This window comes from Monodon monoceros, unplaced genomic scaffold (assembly GCF_005190385.1).
Source record: "Monodon monoceros isolate NGI ecotype Baffin Bay Population unplaced genomic scaffold, NGI_Narwhal_1 Super_Scaffold_13, whole genome shotgun sequence".
Classification (NCBI taxonomy): Eukaryota; Metazoa; Chordata; class Mammalia; order Artiodactyla; family Monodontidae; genus Monodon; species Monodon monoceros.
The window spans coordinates 29,950,635-29,957,555 of record NW_021703769.1 but is presented as its reverse complement, the minus strand read 5'-3'; the positions used below and the strand labels follow the sequence as shown (position 1 = coordinate 29,957,555).

General features: G+C 42.0%; 1 pseudogene; it reads left to right on the top strand.

The window, feature by feature from the left end:
* Positions 1–717: 717 nt before the first annotated feature.
* LOC114894272 lies at positions 718–3,834 on the top strand (annotated as a pseudogene).
* The last annotated feature ends 3,087 nt before the right edge of the window (positions 3,835–6,921 follow it).

The following is a 6,921-nucleotide window of genomic DNA, read 5'->3' as shown; positions in this document are numbered from 1 at the left end:
GATGTGGATGGATCTAGAGACTGTCATACAGAGTGAAGTAAGTCAGAAAGAAAAACAAATATCATATATTAACGCATATATGTGGAACCTAGAAAAATGGTACAGATGAACTGGTTTGCAGGGCAGAAATTGAGACACAGATGTAGAGAACAAACGTATGGACACCATGGGGGGAAAGCAGCGCGGGGGTGGGGAAGGGGTGGTGTGATGAACTGGGAGATTGGGATTGACATCTATACACTGATGTGTATAAAATGGATGACTAATAAGAACCTGCTGTATAAAAAAATAAATAAAATTCCAAAAAAAAAAGCACTAATTCTATTCATGAGGGCTTCACCCTTATGATCTAATCACCTCCCAAAGACCCCACCTCCAAATACCGTCACATTGGGGATTAGTTTTCAATATATGAATGGGGGGGGGTGGAGCAAACAAAACCAGTCTACAGCAAATGTCAACCAGCTATTATAGAAGAAACAAACAAAATGAGGTGTCAGCAAGGATATGGAGAAATTGGAACCTTTATACATTTCGGGTGGGAATGTGAAATGGTGCGGCTGCTATGCAAAACAGTACGGCAGTTCCTCAAAAAAGTAAAAATAGGCGGGGCAGCCCGGAGCGTGTCGGGAGTGGGCCCCGAGGCCCAAGCCGCGGGACGCGAGCAAAGGCCGCGCGGAGGTATCAGGGCCCAGCCCGGCTGTCCTAGCCGCCACCATGGGCATCAAATTTTTAGAAGTTATCAAACCTTTCTGTGCAGTTCTACCAGAAATTCAGAAACATGAAAGGAAAATCAAGTTTGGAGAGAAGGTACTACGGACTGCTATAACTCTCTTCATCTTCTTAGTATGCTGTCAGATACCACTGTTTGGAATCATGTCATCAGATTCTGCAGATCCTTTCTACTGGATGAGAGTTATTCTTGCATCCCACAGAGGAATGTTAATGAAATTGGGTATCTCCCCTATTGTAACATCTGGTTTGATTATGCAGTTGTTAGCTGGAGCCAAAATCATTGAAGTTGGAGATACACCCAAAGATAGAGCCCAGAGTTGGAGATACACCCAAAGATAGAGCCCTATTCAATGGAGCCCAGAAACTATTTGGTATGATCATTACCATTGGGCAAGCCATTGTGTATGTCATGACGGGCATGTACGGGGATCCCGCTGAAATGGGTTCTGGAATCTGTCTCCTTATCATCATTCAGTTGTTTGTTGCTGGTTTGATTGTGCTGCTGTTAGATGAGCTGCTACAGAAGGGTTACAGCTTGGGGTCTGGGATTTCCCTCTTTATTGCCACCAACATCTGTGAAACCATTGTCTGGAAGGCCGTTAGTCCTACTACCATTAACACTGGCAGAGGTACCGAGTTTGAGGGTGCAGTCATAGCTCTCTTTCATTTACTGGCCACCAGGATAGCAGCATTATTCACAATAGCCACAAGGGAGAAGCAACCCAAATGTCTATTGATGGATGAATGGATAGAACAAAATATAGTATATACATACAATGGAATATTATTTAGCCTTAAAAAGGACGAAAATTCTAACATACGCTATAACATGGATGAACTTTGACAGCATTATACTAAGTGAAATAAGCCAGTCACAAAAGGACAACTGTATGACTCCACTTACATAAGGGATCTAGAGTAGTCAAATTCACAGAGTAGAAAGTAGAATGGTGATTGCCAGGGACTTGAGGCAATGGAGAATGGAGAGTTAGGGTCTAATGGGTAGAGAGTTTCAGCTGGGGAAGAGGAAAAAGTTCTGGAATGGATGATGGTGATGAAAGCACAATGTAAATGTACTTAATGCCACAGAACTTTACAATTAAAACTGGTTAAAATGGTAAATTTTACATTATGTATATTTTGCCACAATAAAAATCCAGGTCTAGGTAGTTTCCTGCCACCTTTTTCAGGGAACCAAAGGAGGGCACAACATCACCTCTATGGTATTCTTGCTAAAACTCATAATCTGAGGAAACCCAAAATAAGGAACATTCAACAGCTGTCCTACACAATACCATAGCCACTTGCCACATATAGCTATTTTAATTAAAATTAAATAAAATGTAAAATTCATTTGTTATAAAGCAGAAACTAACACACCATTGTAAAGCAATTATACCCCAATAAAGATGTAAAAAAAAAAAAAAGTAAAATTCAGTTCCTCATCCCCACTAGCCACATTTCAAATGCTATTTTCATGTGGCTAATGACTATCATATTGGACAGCATAGATATAGAGTATTTCTATCATCACTGAAAGTTCTATTGGCCAGTTTCTTTAAAGTTGTATTGGACAGCACTGATCTATAGAATAACTCTCCAAAAATGTGAAGGACATGAAAGACAAGGAAAGACTGAGGAACTGCTCCAGATTAAAGGAGAATAAAGAAACATAACAACTAAAAGCAATGTGGGATTCTGGGTTGGACCCTGAAACTGAAAAAGGACATCAGTGGAACAAATGATGAACTCTTACTAAGGCCTTTGGATTAGTTAATATTCTATTACGGTTAATTTTCTGGTTTTGGTCATTGTACTGTGGTTATGTAAGATGTAAACATTTGTATTATTTTTGCAACTGTTTCGTAAGTCTGAAATTATTTGAAAATGAAAATTTTTAAGTGAAATTTAAAAATCATCTTTTGACTCTATCCAGCTATTTATATTATCTTTCACTGTTGACTGCATCCCACCCTATTTCATGAATAAAATTTATTGATCATTGTGCATTTATTAGGGGAAAGGCAAGTCCAGAGAGTGATCTATACCACAGGTTGCCCCCCGCTCCATTGAGGTCCTAGGAGGCCCCCTCACCAGTAAAGTTCATCCCCAGGCAGGTGGCCCATGTCTCCAGACCAGTGCTCCAAGGAAGGCTGTGGCTCACATGCTATGACTCAGCAACCACCAGCTCATGTTTCCCCCCAGAGACCAAAGTCAGGCCCAAAGATAGTGCCAGAGGGCCCCAAAAATGTACATGTTCAAATGTCTAAGTTCCTTCAGGGGACTCTCCAAACTGAAAAACAAAATATAATCCCTGCCTTTACAACCTCATTTCAAGTAATAAGTTTTAAAATTGTTATTCTTTAAACTATTTTATTTTTTCACACTGTCAACTTTATTATGAAAAATTAATACATGCTTATAAAGTTAGTATGGGGAAAAACAGAAACGTTTGAGGAAGAAAACCAAAATTCATACTTATAATCCACCACCCAGAAAAAACTACTGGTAACACTCTGGTGTCTTTTCTTCTAGTATTTTCTCTTCTACAGTGCCGGATCTCTGAGTCCTCTGGCTTCCTGGAATCACCCTTGCCTCGCCCAGCCACATGGGAAGGACATAAAAGGGTCTGGTCTGGTATGAGTCCACCTTACCTCTCAGGGGTCTCAGGAGGAGGAAGGGACTTGGTCTGTGTCAGCTCATGGGTCCGATCCCTGCTGCAGCCAGCGCCTCTGGGGCTATCCAGCCCCCTATGGTCAGTGTGGCCTCACCAACCTCAGGACATTGTGTTACTCATCACCTGCCACTCAGGGGCTGCCATCCTGCCCTTCCTTTCTGAGAACTACTGACATAAGTTGCTTGGCAACAGACATTTACTTGCAGTTTGGGGAAAAACAGGGAAATGAGTGCATGGGTAGGACATGCCTTCAAAGTTAGATATTGGAGTTCCTAAAATTCACACACCTCCCCCAACACAGAAGGCCATTCCCTGGCCACATCCCTCCAAGACCCCAGCTTCCTGTCACCCTTATTGGTGCCTGACTTGCTTTCAGGCCCTCTTGCTGTCTCTTTTCCTAGGGCCCCTCCCCCAGGATCTGAAGCTCAGTGCAGAAAACAGAAATCACTGTAGGTATTATGTGCACAAAAGGTTTTTGTTTCTTGAAGCATGATTTACATTTCGTGAAATACATCCATTTTAACTGTGAAAATTGATTACTTTTTATCCAAGTAAATACCTGTGTAACCAGCTCCTAGATCAAGATCTAGGATATTTCCATCTCCCCAGAAAGTTCCCTTGTACTCCTTTTTCAGTCTCCATCCTCAGTCACTATTCTGATTCCATCATCATTGTTTAGTTTTGCCTGATCTTGAATTTAATATAAATGGAATCATATAATACATACTGTTTTGTCTCTGGCATCTTTTACACAACATTGTTGACATCCATCTATGTTGTTCCGTGTGTCAGGAATTTCTCTTTCATTGCTGAGCAGTATCCCATTATATGAATATATCACAATTTGTTTATTTATTCTACTTTTAGTGGAATATTCAGCCTTTTCGGGGTTTAGGCTATTAGGAATAAAGCTGCTATGAACATTCACATATAAGTCTTTTTGTGGAGTTATGCACGCATTTAAGAATTGGTGAACAAGAGGGTAGGGTATGTTTAGCTTTATTAGAAGCTTCCAACCAATTCTCCAAAGTGGTTGCACCACTTTATACTACCACCAGCAAGTATATCGATGGATCCAGGTTCTCCAGCACAGTCCTCTTCTTCACCAACACTTGGCAGAGTCAGTTTTTTCACAGGAAGGAATTTCATACAGGGAATTAGCTGGTGCAAAATGGTGAGGGGGAATGGAGAAGCAGGAGTCAGAAGGCTGCCACTGGAGTAACTGAGTTCAACAGCACATTACCATAACCATGGTCAGAACTGAGGAGGCCACTGCTGCCACCCTCAGCTCCACATGGCTCTGTCTCAACATCTGGTTGATGCAGGAATATGCTGAGTCCGGCTGCTGAGACTGGCTCTAGACCTTGCATCTCTGTGTCCTTGCTGTCAGCATAAGTGACAGCAGGAAGATGGCCTCTGCCCCCCACCCCCAATCTCTGGTGGGGCATCTAATTGTCAGACCTTAATACTCATAACTCTAGCTGCAAAAGAATCCAGGAGGGACTTCCCTGGCGATTCAGTGGTTAAGACTCCACACTCCCAATGCAGGGGGCACGAGTTCGATCCCTGGTCGGGGAACTAAGATCCCACATGCTGCACAGCGTGGCCGAAAAAAAAAATCTGGGAAATGCAGTTTCTTACTTTCTAGCCTCTGTCCAACATAGGAAAACACTCTAGAAGGAGGCAGAGGGAGCCAGTTGTATCAGTTGGCTTTTGCTGAGTAAAAAAGCTACCCCAGGGACTTCCCTGGTGGCACAGTGGTTAAGAATTCGCCTGCCAATGCAGGGGACACGGGTTCAAGCCCTGGTCTGGGAAGATCCCACATGCCGCGGAGCAGCTGGGCCCGTATGCCACGACTGCTGAGCCTGCGCTCTACAGCCCGTGAGCCACAACTAGAGAAAGCCTGTGCGCAGCAATGAAGACCCAACACAACCTAAAATAAATTTAAAAAAAAAAAAAAAAAGCTACCCCAACATGTAACAGACTAAAATAGCAACCACTTATTTAGCTCACAATTCTGTGGGTTGGTGATTTGGGGCTGGGCTTAGCTAGGTAGTTCTCATCTTATCTGAGCTCACTCATGACTTTGAAGTCAGTTGCCAATTCTGTTGGGAACTGACTGGCCTAGGATGGGCTCAGCTGAGATGGATCATCTCTGCCCATGTGGTCTCTCATCCGCCAGCAGGCCAGCCTAGGCTTGTTTTCATGATGGCTGGGCAGGTTTCCATGAGAGAGCAAAATGCTCTTTAGGCCTAGGCTCCAAATGGTCCATCATTTCTGCCACATTCTATTGACCAAAGCAAGTCACAAGGCTAGTCCAGATTCAAGGGGAGTGGAAACAGACTCCACCTCGTCCAGAAGGTGAGGTAAATTCACACTGCAAGGGTGTGATTAAACGGTGGGTTGAAAAGTCAGGGTAATCTACCACACTAGTCCACAGCCCCCACCATGCCTCCCACTTCTGGAACTAGCTAGCAAATCCCAAGTACTCGGATCCTTTTTTTGGGCAAAGCAACAAGATTCCCTGTACCTTCCCTTTTCTGTCCCTTTATTTTATCCTGTTTCTTAGGTTCCTTAACTTTATTTTCTACATCTTCTAATTAATTTTTAATGTAAGGAATAACATTGAGAACTCATTCTTGTTATCTGTTCTTCCTGGTTTTGCTTTATGGATGTGATATCTTTCTGAAGCTAATTACTAAAGAGAGCAATTAGAAAGCCTTCTTAAAAAAAAAAAATCTTTTATGTTCCCTGCATGGTTTTCCTCTGAAACCATTTCTTGCTGTTTATTTAGTTTCTCTTTTATGTTGTAGGCTTTCCCCAAATGTCTGGTGAACTTTGTTCACATTAAGAGTGAGGCAATAAAAAGCATGAAGGAAGTTCTGCACACATCCATTGGTTGGCTTGTTTCTGAAAGGGCCATATGGGGACTGGCCTGTGGAAGAGCCCTACAGGCCAGAACATGAGGGTCTCACACATGGGGCTGTTCTGTTTCTTTAGAACATGAGCACTTAACTTGGTTTGGGCCAGTGACTCCTTGGGCTGTCTGGTAAAGTCCGTAGGCCAGAACAATGTTTTTAAAGGCATTTAAAGATACATAGGGTTACAAAGAAACAAAACAAAACAAAACCCAATACTGAAATACATTAAAGTATTAAACAAATGTTTCAGTAAATAAATATGTAAATAGTGTCATGCAAAGATGATAATCTGAGGTATCTGCATCAATTCTATAATGATACTAAAACACCCAAAATTTCTTTTGGTGACCAAGTATCAGATCCTGCTAATAGCATTGTCACTTGTAGCCAACATTTTAAAAGGGAGGAAATTACAAAAGGCACACTTTAGGGGAGAGGTGATAGATGTGTTGATTATCTTGATTGTGGTGACTGTTTCATGAGTATATACATACGTCAAATCTCATCAAATTGTACACTTTAAATATGTGTAATGTTGGGTAAATACGGAATCCTACCAACAGAAAGACCTTTATGCACCAACACAGA